This window comes from Sorex fumeus, unplaced genomic scaffold (genome assembly GCF_029834395.1).
Source record: "Sorex fumeus unplaced genomic scaffold, SorFum_2.1 ptg000048l, whole genome shotgun sequence".
Classification (NCBI taxonomy): Eukaryota; Metazoa; Chordata; class Mammalia; order Eulipotyphla; family Soricidae; genus Sorex; species Sorex fumeus.
The window spans coordinates 1,907,938-1,922,097 of NW_026606105.1; positions in this window are offsets into that span (position 1 = coordinate 1,907,938).

A 14,160-nucleotide genomic window follows, 5' to 3' on the forward strand; every position below is an offset into this window, starting at 1 on the left:
AATTAAAAGTGTATGAACTGAACTGTGTTCTCTGATTTCAGTAAAGTGTTAGTAATGAATAAATTGGTTGGTAGAATCTCTATTAGAAATGAACAAACACATTTCTAAGTTACTCATGACTTAGAACAAAAAAAAGAGGAAAATATTTCAATTGATTACTTATGTAAAAATAATATCTGAAACTTGAACAATACAAAAAAATAGCTGTACTGATGATAGGAAATTTATATCTTTCTCCTTTCTTTTTGGTTTCGTGCCATACCTACCTGTGCTCAATGTTTTATGCTGGCTCTGTGCTCAGGGATCACTCCTGGCTGTGCTCAGGGAACCACATGCAATGACAGGGATCAAACCCACTATGTTATCTCTCAAGTCCGAAATGCATATATTTTACTAAACATAGTAGAAAATCTAATAAACTATGTTAAGCTACTTTCCAGGAATGGTTTACAATGAAACATGCACTGGTACTTGCATTTTTATTTAGACACTTCCCAACTCTGTTCAGCTCTCATTTAGTTTAAAGAGAAAACACTGTAACACTGGGCTGGAGCGATAGCACAGCGGGTAGGGCGTTCGCCTTACAAGCGGCCAACATGGCCGACCCGAGTTCGATTCCTCCGCCCCTCTCGGAGAGCCCGGCAAGCTACCGAGAGTATTGGATATGCCAGACACAGTAACAACAAAGTCTCCAATGGAGACGTTACTGGGCCCGCTCGAGCAAATCGACGATCAACGGGAGGGCCTTTACCTTTACCTTTACTGTCTTCTTCACATCAAAGAATTGATGTTCCTTATAGTTACATAACTTCCAGCTTCGAGAAAGAATAAACTAATATCACTGTACTCCAGCCATAGTAGTAGTAACTATGTAACAATAGTAACATTGTAATAACATATTACATATGTGTTATATGAAATATGTTATTATATTATGTACTTGTAAAATATACTTATAATTTAAGTATAACATTATATACTTATTTCACTGTCATTGTCACTCCCGTTGTTCATCGATTTGCTCAAGTGGGCCCAGTAACATCTCCATTGTGACACTTGTTACTGTGTTTGGCATATCAAATACGTCATGGGTAGCTTGTCAGGCTTTGCTGTATGGGTGAGATACTCTCAGTAGCTTGCTGGGCTCTCCAAGAGGGGCAGAGGAATCGAACACCGGTCAGCCGGGCTGGCCACATGCAAGGCAAATGTCCTCCCCGCTGTGCTATCGCTCCAGCCATAGTAGTAATAACTATGTAACAATAATAATACTGTAATAACATATTACATATGTGTTACATGTAATATATTATATACTTGTCTAATATACTTATATATATAACATTATATGCTTATATAATAAGTATAATAGTAATATAGTAATAACAATAGTAACAAGGGTTAAACCCTAAAACAGTAGTTTCTTTATAAGCCAAACAAGGGGCCAGAAAGATGGCTTAGAGAGCTGAAGTGATGATTTGCATTTGCACCGCTGGGTCTGATCTCTGGTACATATGGTCACCAGCACCACCAGAAATGACACGAGCATGGTTGGGTGTGACACCCTCTAAAAAAATCAATAAAAGCTAAACTGGGAACTTATAACCATATTGACTTACCACTGTTATTGAAGTGATGTCTATCTTCTGCAACTAGGAGAATATTATTGTATACAACAGTTCCTCTAACATTTTTTCATGGATGTTTCAATAAATGTCAATGAGGATAAAATCATGCTCCTGTGTTGAAGGGAACAATGTTATGTGAGGAACTGGTTTCGTATTGTTTTATGTCATTTTACTAAAAGTTTAATTTAAGCTTGTTTAATTTCACACCCTCCAGAGTTGGTTTGTGCTGGAAAATGCTGAAGAATGTCTTGTATCCATCTTTTATTCCCACATCTTTCCTCAGTAAGTCTTCACTTCTCTGTAGGTTCTTGGAAACTTTTAGCAAACACCTCCAGAACCAGCAAATTACTTGATTAATTTTTAAAAAATTAATCACCATGAATTATGTTTACAAAGTTACTCATTATTAAATTTCAAACATACAATGTTTCAGCGCCAATCCCTTCACCAGTATCCTCTGCCTTCCACCAATGTCCCCAGTGTCTTCCCTCCCCCCCCATCTGCCAATAGAATACTCTCCCCTTCCCCCATTGTCCTAGTGTTCACTTCCCTGATAGACCCTCCGCCTCCCCTCACCCATCAGTGGCAAGCTTCCTGCAGAAGAACTGTTCTCCTGCTCTTGATTTCCATGTATTGCCTTTTTATTATTATTTTTTTAATTTTTATTAGTGAGACATCATGAGGTACAGTTGCAGACTTACAAATTTTTGTGCTTGGGTTTCAATTATACAATGATCAAATACCCATCCCTCCACCAGAGCCCATTTCCCACCACCACGGATCCCAGTATCTCTCCCACCCCCCATGCCCCCCATCCTACCCTGCCTCTGTGGCAGGGCATTCCCTTTTGTTCTCTCTCTCTCTTATTGGGTGTTGTGGTTTGCAAAAGAGGCAATGGGTGACAATCATGTTTGGTCTATAGTCTACTTTCAGCATGCTTCTCCCATCCTGGGAGGATCCTCCCAACACCTTTATTTGGTGCTCCCTTCTCTATCTGAGCTCCCTTTTCCCCTAGCATGTGTGGAGATGCAGATCAAAACCACAATGAGATATCATTTCACACCACAGAGACTGGCCCATATCCACAAGAACAAAAGCAACCGGTGCCGGCACGGATGTGGCAAGAAAGGAATCCTCCTTCACTGTTGGTGGGAATGCCGACTAGTTCAGCCCTTTTGGAAAACAGTATGGACGGTTCTCAAAAAATTAGAAATTGAGCTCCCATTTGATCCAGCAATACCACTCCTGGGAATATATCCCAGAGAGGCAAAAACATATAGTCGAAGTGACATCTGCAATTGTTTGTTCATTGCAGCACTCTTTACAATAGCCAGAATCTTGGAAAAAACCTGAGTGCCCAAGAACAGATGACTGCTTAAAGAAACTTTGGTACATTTACACAATGGAGTACTATGTAGCTGTTAGAAAAGATGAACTCATGAAATTCACATACAAGTGGTACTACATGGAAAATATCATGTTAAGCGAAATGAGTCAGAAAGTAAGGGATAGACATAGAAAGATTGCATTCATCTGGGGAACATAAAGTAACAAAATAGGAGACTAACACCCAAGAATGGCTGAGATTAGTACCAGGAATTTTACTCCATGTATTGCCTTTTGAGCTTCAATGCATTATTCTTTTAAAACATTCTTTTCTTAAACAGGGGGAACCCTGCTTATTCATTTAAAGAACCTTTTCTGGTTCTGTAACTTTATCAAAAATATCATCCCTCTTTAATATATTTTCTACATCCTCCAGCGAACCGGCACTCTCCACTCTACTTGTAACTTAGTCCATCAGAGATAGCCATGACAGTGATTGAAGAATGCTGGTTTGGAGGATGATGTTCCCACCCTGGGTGAAACTGTCTTGCTACAATTCTTTGTGGTCGGGGAAGGGGGGAGCATTCAATTAGGCCAAGACAGAGCCTTATAAATATCTTCGTACTGATGGACCCCAGACCCCACTGATTGGACAAAACCAATCAATGATAGTACAACAAAGCCCACTCTGACCTAAAGTCACCTTTATTCTCATCATCACACATAAAAACATACTCTGAGGACCTGTCTCAAATCTTTCCATGCATGCTATGCATATCTATTATATATTCTTCAATAACCTCTGCCCACAAATATTCATGCATTCTCCTGAAAAACTATCACATCTAGATGACCCTATCACTTGACTAGGTATAAAACTATACTCACTTAGGAAGGAAGGGAGGTGGGAAAATCTAGCAGCTGCTTTCCAACATAACTTTTTCTTACATTTCAGAGAGCCCAAGGTGAGGCACATTATGCCTGAACTTAGTGGCTTAAAAATTCCAGATGGGCTCCTTGAAATTGTGCAACTTTCTCTTGATACCGAGAGTATCTCGCCCGCACGGCAGAGCCTGGCAAGCTACCCGTGACATATTCGATATGCCAAACACAGTGACAACAAGTCTCAAATAGAGACGTTACTGGCCCGCTTGAGCAAATCAATGAACAACAGGAGGACAGTGCTACAGTGCTCTCTTGATATACGCTGATGGCTTACTTCTGTCCTACCAACTCATGGAGACAGAAGTAAGGGCTAAAGGCAGAATTGATTATATTTGTTTCTCTTTATCAGAAAGCAAAAATTTCTTGCCAATGCTCAAACATCACCATTACGTGACTCATAGAGTAGAATGTTACATGGGATTCACCTGGATGTAAGGAAGACTGTGAGTGAGTGATTCTATTTTGTTTTGTATCACTGTCTAATAAATACCCTGAGCACATTGTCATTCTGTTGAAAAGGAGGATAGCAAATATGGAATGGTAGGAAGATAGTAAACGGGAATATTAGCCACAGCATCTGTGTTTCTGATTGCATTAGAGTAGAATCAGCCTCATGTCCTTCCCCAGCCTACCAGGGTGAGGTTCTGAGTCACCTGTCTTGTCATATTCAATCCTGTCATTTAAATGTCTCTAATCCCCACTGTGCAATTCTATGTAGCGAGCTTTGTTTTCAGTCTCCTAAAGGAAAATTGCTTTCCACCTCAGAGCATGGAACATATGGCTTCCTCTGTCTGGCAAACTGTCCTCTCAGCTGGCTCTGTTCATCACCGTAACTGTCATCCCATTGTTCATCGAATTATTTGAGTGGGCTCCAGTAATGTCTCCATTTGTCCCAGTCCTGATATTTTAGCAGCCTCTCCTTACTTGTCTTTCCCAACATATTGGGGGCTCTTTCAGGGTCAGGGGAATGATAGTTATTATTGTTACTGTTTTTGGCATATTGAATATGCCATGGATAGCTTGTCATACTCTGCCGTGAGCTCTGTTCATGTAACACTGTAGCACTCTTGTCCTGTTGTACATCTATTTGCTTGAGCGGGCACCAGTAATGTCTCCATTGTGAGACTTGTTACTGATTTTGGCATATTGAATACGCCATGAGGAGCTTGTCAGGCTCTGCTTTGCAGGTGGGATATTCTCGGTAGCTTGCCAGGCTCTCTGAGAGGGACAGAGGAATCGAATCCGGGTTGGCCACGTGCAAGACAAACACCCTACCTGCTGTGCTATTGCTCCATCGAACTTCTGTTCATAACAGGCTTTAATTGTCATTTTTTTGGGACTTCATTCTGCAGGTCACAGATGGGAATGTCTTCTTCCTGAAAAGGCTTCCCCAATTGTACTTAAGGAATAACTCGCTCCTGTGGGTTTTATTTTTTTTTAACTTTTCAAAACAATTATCACAATTTGTAACCATCTGAAATTATTTCATTAATGTTGGTGTTTACTCTCTCATCTAGAAGACTCATGGTAATGTTCATTTCCTTTATTGCCAGGCACAATTCTAAGGGCTAAAGTTCGCGGTGAACAAGATCAAAAGACTCTGACCTCACTAGTTTCAAGTTTTCAAAGGAGAGACAATGATTGACGTGTAATCTGGATTTCCATAGCAACTTCAGAACCTGTCATGGTGTCCAGCTGGATGAATTAATAGATGTTACTTGCTATAAACTGAACACAGTATCCAAAATATACCACCTGTTCATGACTATATTTCCAAGTAGCTAGGAAGTTTTTTCCCCAAAATAATAACAGTAATGCACAGTCATTTGTAGAATTTATAAGACTTGTATTAGAAGAAACTCTAGAAATTGTTTTTCAAAGCAAAGCTGAATAGTTTTATTACAAATATACTTTGAATAGTTGAACCAACTTACAAATTATTTTTTCAAAATAGACAAGAGTTATAATGAGAAATCAGAATTTATGATTTGTAAGTTTGTGAGTTTTTTTTATAGAATTGCAAAGATGATTAAAAATAAAGACACTGAGATAAACCCAAAGATAACTTCAGTGATGCAAAGAAAATCCAAACACATTTTCAAAACAGTAAACTATGGTTTATATATATATTGCCATCCATTTGTGTCCATTGGAGAATTAATTTGTCCAACAGAAATAAGCAATTATGCTTATTAGTCATATGTACTGCTCCTGAAAATAATACTCTTCATGTTATATTTTTGGATTGCTAATAAATAAATAAATAGGAATAGCCTAAATAAATGGGAATTATCAGAAACAACAAAAAAGCATTTCTTCTAGATTACAAAACATTAAAAGTGGAGTCTAAAATAAGGATTCTCAGCTCTCTTGACTATTCTGCAGGTGTGTTATAGGTAACAAACCTCAGGCAGATAAGGTCTGAGTTTCTTTACAAGTTCAAGGTCATACAGAGTCAGAGAGACAGTACTACAGTTAAGGTGCTTGCCTTGCATATGGCCAAGCAGGAATTAATTCCCAACACTGTAATGTCCCCTGAGCACTGCCAGGGGTGATCACTGAGCACAAAGCCAGGAGTAAACCCTGAGCACAGCCAGGTATATCACTCAAAATTTTTAAAAAATATTTAAATCATATTCATATCATAAGATAATTTAAAACAAGGAGTGCTTTAAATAATACAAACTGTTAAAGAAAAATTTGGTTTGGAAATATATTTTCTATCTAAAAGTAACTTTGATTTTTCATCACGGTGTTATCACAGTCCTCCTGTTATTCATCAATTTGCTCGAGCAGGCTCAGTAACGCCTCCATCGTGAGACTTGTTGTTACTGTGTTTGGCATATTGAATACATCATGGGTAGCTTGCCAGGCTTTGCCGTGTGGGTGAGATACTTCTGGTAGCTTGCCGGGCTCTCCGAGAGGGGTGGAGGAATCGAACCCAGCTTGACTGGGCCGGCTGCGTGCAAGGCAAATGCCCTATCGCTGTGCTATCGCTCTAGCCGACTTTTATTTTTATAGCAATGTAAACAATGTACAGTATTATACAATTATATACGCAGTATATAATAGGATTTTTCTTCTACATTGTTATATATAGATCTAGATATAACTAGCCTGTGATGGGTGCTAAACATACTAGAAGATTGAACAATTGGTAAAAATTGGGATTTTCTTAAGCTCACAAAAAACAACTTTCACTCAGTCCTGATACTTTGCTCAGTTAGAAATATTTTGACACAACTAATGTGTCTTTCTTTATATATACTTATTAATTCAAACAAATAACTTCTCCTAAGAATATTTCTGAACATCGTGTTGCATATCTATTATGTGTTTGCCTCTGCTGGGATAGTGAAAGCAATGCAGTATTTTCATTACTTGGCCCACTGTCCAAATTGTCAGCGATAACATGCGAACTGTCAATGAATTGTCAACGGTATCTTACACAACCAGGACTTTCAAAGATCTTCACTTTCCTTGTCACAAAAACACTTGCTTTGGGGAGTTTGGACTCCACCATTTGACGTGACCTTATAGAAGACGTGGTCAAAATATAGAACGCCTGTCCAGTGGGCACGCTTCCAAATAAGTAATTCAGTTAGATGGTCTCACAAACCTCTTTTCTGTTGAAAAAGGAGAAAAAGGGAGAGGAACTCACGCTGATGACCAGAAATAGCATGTGTCGATTCCAATGAAAGAGTTACAATTTGCAGAAAATTCTGGTGCGCAACCATCCTATCTAATTTCTATCACAGGCACTGAATTTTAAGTGGAAAGTTGGTTCTTTCTGGAGAAATGAATGAATGGGAAGGCAGTTCTCTTGGAGATAAAATATGTTTTACCCTTCCAAAGAGATTCACATCTTCTATTCAGATTAGAAATTGAATATACACATCTGGGCCACTTTCCTTATCAGCCAGCAGAAGAGGAAAAGAAAAAATACTTTTATTCCTTTTTTAAAAGTCTCTCTGTAGATATTGTGAGAAATACATGGTTATGCACAGAAATATACAGGTATCTTTAATTTTATGCAAAATTTGATGTTTTTTACTTGAGGTGTTGCTTGCTTAGGGAGTAACAAGGCTGGTGGACTGCACATATGTTCAGTGCTATTCTGTCCCCCAGGTGCCAGAATAGGGGGACAGAATAGCACAGAATGCCAGTGGTAACCTGTTCATTTTAGTCAAGCTGATTCTGGCAGGAAGCCCAGATTACTGGGGTGCAACTACCTGAAGCCAAAGAAACTCTTACTAGAGAATTATTGAGAACAACATTTCAAGCAGCTGGAGTAGAGTTTGAAATTTCTCTTGTTCCAGACATTTGGATTCCAGTCTTTGAATGAAAAGAGGAGTCATTTCAAGGACATCACCCTGCCTTCGACCTTACCCTTTCACAAGCAGTGCAGGGTGAGGATAGAGGTCCCTGGTCCTCAAAAAACCATGGACTGTTTCAGTATGACTGAAAGAAAGGGATGTTACCCCAATAGTCATTAATTGTTGACTAGAGTTTGTTAAGATTCACAATTTGATATTTTGATACATACCCACAATGGATCCTTATCATTGGGTAATTTATACTCCTCTTCTCTCTGAGTTACTTTCTTGTCTGTATATACTGAGAGCTCCCAAAAGCTACTCTCAACCAATATTGAGGGACATGAGTAACTGATCACCACACCCCCTTAGATCTCCGGAACTGAATTCACTCTATGCAACCACATTCTTCTATCCTTTGACCAACATTTTCCCATTTCCCTCAATTCTCATAGTCTGTTATACTCATCCTGTTCTCTACTTCTAGGAATTTGAGTGTTTTAGATTCTGCATATCAGGGAGAATATACTCTCTTCTCTTTGTGTGCTGGTTTTTTCCATTTAGCATGATTTCATCCATGTTATCAAAGATGGATGCATAATGAATCTGTGTGCAATAAGCTATACACACAATGGAATGTAATTATTCCTCCATATAAAAATGATTAAAAAATGCACAGTGGGGTGTAGAATTGAGCATCACAAAGAATACTATTCTTATATGTGAAAAGTGCATTAATTTAAAACATTTACCTGTATGTTTCCATCCTTCCAGAAAGGTTTTTCCATTTCTTTGCCTAATTTGTAGCAGCATGTTTGAAAATACGAGCATGGAAAGATTCGGAATGCTTGAATCTTTCTTCTCAAGACATTAAAGAAAATCAAAGTGACATATCAGATGATATTCTTACTACTGCCAGACAGTACTGAATATAATCAACATCAAAAGGTCATTTTTTTAAATTCTATTGATCATATTTCTTGAAAACAGAAGGTATCTAACACTACCTCCCCACTGAATAATTTTTAATGATATACAACTTGAAAATCAGAAATTTTTCATAATGTTTAACTTGGAATGCCTTTATGCTATTTCTGTCTCAAGGAAACTACAGAAAGATATCTTCATATCTCACCAAGACAGTGTAATTTTTTTATATTCAAATTCCTTCTAGTAACTTTCACTACTACAAAAACAAACACAGAATCAAGTATTTCCTCTGAATTTGAGTAGTTTTTCTTCATATTGAGTCTGTTTGATAAGCCTATAATCACAATTTCTATTTTTCTTTGTGTGTTTTTTTTCACGGCAATTTCTCAAGATAGTAATTGATGTTGAAAGTAGAGCCAGAATGCTTTAATTTTACCAGTGGGAGAATTAGATTGCCTCATTTAAAGTAATTCAAACAAGAAAAAAACTACATGGTGCAAAAGTGAAAAGTATTGAGTTTGAAGGAAGATTCTAGAATTTGAGAGTAAAATGTAGAGCTTAGAAGAAAACCATTTACCTCTATGGATATGTGTCCAGTAGAATAAAGTATGGGAACACTTTTGAAAAGCAGTGTAGAAAATCTAAGAATTCTGTATCATCTTGTAATATCAATAAATATATAAGGTAATATTGAAACAAAAGTAAAATACAATGGTGCCATTTTCCTGCAGTATTCTTTGACTCTCTTTTTTTAGTGATAGAATACACAACATAAAATCTAGTCCCATGACCATTGTCTTTCTTCTTTTTGGGGGGGGTGGGTGTCACACCCATTGGTACTCAGGAACTAGCCCTGACACTGCTCAGGGTAACCACCTAGAGCAGAAGCTTGAACCTCATCTCTTGCCCACGAAGCGAGCACTGTCACTGTCACTGTCCTCCGGTTGTTCATTGATTTGCTCGAGCAGGCCCAGTAACATTGTGAGACATGTTACTGTGTTTAGCATATTGAATACGCCACGGGTAGCTTGCCAGGCTTTGCCATTCGGGGGAGATACTCTCAGTAGCTTGCCGGGCTCTCTGAGAGGGGCAGAGGAATCGAACTCGGGTCGACTATGTTGGTCACTTGCAAGGCAAACACCCTACCCATTGTGCTATCGCTCCAGCCCGAAGTGAGCCCTACAGACTATTAATCAATGTTCCTGGCCCCATTACAAAATTTCACATGTTATATGTTGTTTTAGATGAGGGTTGTTGCATAGAAGTTCTCTTTGTTATTAAAAGGTCTGTACCAGTTAAAGAAAAAAAACTTCTAATTTCTCTCTTCCACAATCTTGGATGCCACAGTTCTTTCAGCTTCTAGAATTTCACTATGTCCTATGCCACCACATAAGTGAAATCATATAAAAATTTGTCCTTATTTTACTTAATCAAGTTCTTCGTGTATAGCCAAATCATCCAATTTAATATATGACAGGATTATTTTCTTTTTTAAGGCTAAATAATATTCCTCTGTAGTGTGCATACAACAGAACTCATTTGTCCCTTCTTACCTTGATGGAGATTTTGATTACTTTTATCTCTTGCTCATTGAATCATACTGTAGTACAACTCCTCTTCAGCATCATAAGAATCAAGTATCTCTTATTTCAGTGCTGAAAAATGCCACACATGAATATGGCTTAATAAACACAAATTATAATGGGTTATATCCTGATATCACAGCAGAGCCTGGAAAGCTATCCATGGTGTATCTGAGATGCTAAAAACAGTAACAGTAATGGGTCTCATTCCTCTGACCCTGAAATAGCCTCCAATCCAGCAGTTTTGTTGGGAAGGACGAGTAAGGAGAGGCTATTAAAATCTCAGGGCTGGAATGAATGGAGACATTACTGATGCCCTCTCAAGTAAATTGATGAACAGTAGGATGACAGTGATACAGTAATATAGTGATATCCTGATATCAGTTATTTTTGATAAATGTGCAAATGTTGGCCTGAATAATCAAATGTTAGTTCTGTTGGGGGATGGAGGGAATTGGAGTACAAGAAAGCATCCCAAGCAGTGCTCACGAGTCCAGGGATTATGCCCTGCTGTGCTCCACTAGCCAGGCAGATGGTTCAGGGCAGTGCTTCTTGGACTCTGCAGAGCTTGGGGTCCTGGCTATGCTTAGTGCTCTCCAGGGCGCTACTCGTCAGTACTGGGGGAGGTGAGGACGGCATGTGATGGCTTAATCAGAGCATGCGCCAAAGCTCTGGCGCTATCTCCCCAGCTCTTTTTGTAATTTTTATTTATCCAAAGGTTCATACCATTTTACATAATCGCTACGAGTTCATAAGAAGCTCCAATTTCTCCTCATCTTCTCCAACACTTCTTATTTTCTCTTTCATTTAGAATGACCATCCTAACTTGTGTGATTTGATATATCCTGATGCTTGGTGGTATCGACAATTTTTTCATATATTGCTTGGTCCTTTATGGCTTCTTTGGAAACATGTTTACTCAGGTTTTGGTTTTCTTATTTTAATTTTAAGCAGGTGTTTATGGTTTGGGTAATGAATTACAGGATTCCTTACCGACTTTGAATGCTAACTAATACTAGCTCTTTGGTTCACAGACATTTACTCCACTCCCATAGACTGCCTTCTCAGTTTGATTTCTTATGCTATCTATAATCTTTTTCACTATCACGATCATCCTGTTGTTCGTCGATTGCCTCGAGCAGGCACCAGTGACATCTCCTTCGTCCTAACCCTGAGATTTTAAGAAGTGCCATATTCAAGGCTCTTTCAGGGTTAGGAGAATGAGACCCATCATTGTTACTGGTATTTGGCATATTGGGTATGTCACGGGGAGTTTCCCAGACTCTGCCATGTGGGCAGGTTATATTCGGTAGCCTGCCAGGGTGCCTGAAGCAAGAATGAGATAATAAGATGTCGCACGGCTGCAAATGTGACCGCACAACATCTTATTTATCTCTTATAATCTTTTTTTTTTTTCAGTAAATTCCCTTTTTGCCATTTTAGGTGTATATTTAAAATAGGGCCTGTCCCAGCAATACTCATGGGACCCAGGAACACTCCTGGCAATGCTGAGACTCGTGGTATAGATCCTATGTATGGTTCAATACTTGGTCCTACTAAGATCTGGGTTATCTTAGTCCCCAGTGCGAGAAATGTGGAGTATGTGGTCCCAGGGATCAAATACAGGGCTATGCACATGCCTTTGTGCTCCTGTTTTATTTTTTGCTTCTACCTTTAATGTTACATTCAAGAAGTCACTACCACTACTGTTAAGTTTTTCCTTACGTTTTTTCTAATAATTTTATGTTTCCAGGCCTTTTGTTTACTTAGTTCTCATGGACAATGTAAGCCAAAGTCGACTTCCATAATCTTTCATGTGGATATCTGATTGTCCCAATACTTTTAGTTGAAGAGACTATTTTTTCTCTTACATGGAGATTTGACACACAAATCATGAAAGGTTATGTATGGGTTTATTCTGTATTTTCTGTTCTTTTCCATTAGTCAATATGTTGGCCTTTGTGCCAGTACCCTACTATTTTGATTATCATAGATCTGTAATATTGACATTATTTAGAACATGAGTTTACACACATTCAATAATGATCAATCAATACTCAATTAAATGGTTAAAGATTAAAGCGAGAAGGAAAAGAAATTGCTATAAAGATCAATAGACATTAATTACTATTACTTGGTGGAGAAGGAGAGAGTCTCCTGCCCCCGCGCCTGACTGTCCTCGCTGCCAGGGCCCCTTGGGGGGGAGCGGGTTGAGCTTTCCTCCCCGCCCCGACCAGGGCTCCGACAGTCAAAGACCTCCAGGACCAGCCACCACCATGCTGAGACCACTCTCCGCACACATGAAGGTACTGGCAGAGGGACAAAGCCACGCGGGTTCCGGGGCCGAGACCTCCAAGCCTACTCGAATTGGAGTCGAGCATCTTCCACCCAGATCCTCCAAATTCCAGTAGGCGGGGGTCACACCCACCACCTGGCCCCCTGGCACCATGTAATCCCATCAACGGCCAAGACTCAGAGACTATAAAAACCAGCTCCCGGAAGAAATCTTATTATGACATCTTATTATCTCATTCCTACTTTGTACAAACTGGCAGGCTCCCGAATGTAGCCTGCCCACACGGCAGAGTCTGGCAACCTCCCCGTGGCGTACCCAATATGCCAAATACCAGTAACAATGATGGGTCTCATTCTCCTAAAGAGCCTTGAATATAATCTCAGGGCTAAGATGAAGGAGACGTTACTGGGGCCTGCTCGAGGCAATGGACGATTAACAGGATGATTTGTGATTTGTGATTTGTGACTTGGTGAATTATGATAAAAAGCATGTAATTCTATTATGGAAAATTTATATATAAAATTCAGTGTAGACTGGGAGAAAAAAGTCATACTTTTATAAATATATAAATAATTATATGAGTTCGATTCCTCCGCCCCTCTCGGAGAGCCCGGCAAGCTACCGAGAGTATTCGATATGCCAGACACAGTAACAACAAAGTCTCCAATGGAGACGTTACTGGGCCCGCTCGAGCAAATCGACGATCAACGGGAGGGCCTTTACCTTTACCTTATAATATATACATATATAAATATATAAATATAAATATATAAATATAAATATATAAATATAAAAACATCCAAATGGCCCATAGCAGAAAAAATGTTTCCCCAACTCTGTATTAGATGAAAGTCACTCATGTTGTATTATGGCTACACTGCTATGACATCATTAACTGTAACACATCTTTAAATGCTCTTTTTCCAGATACCATCACTTTGAGAATTAATATTTCACTCTAATAATTTTAGAGGGATACAATTTATTCCACAATAAGCACATACTTCATTTTACTCAGTTTCTGTCACTCAAAGAGAATTTTTAATATCTTTTTTCTTTCCCAATTCTTATATTTGTCTCTAAAATATTACTTTATAGACTTCTTTCCCTCACTTCCTTACCCATCTTGCTTCTGATGT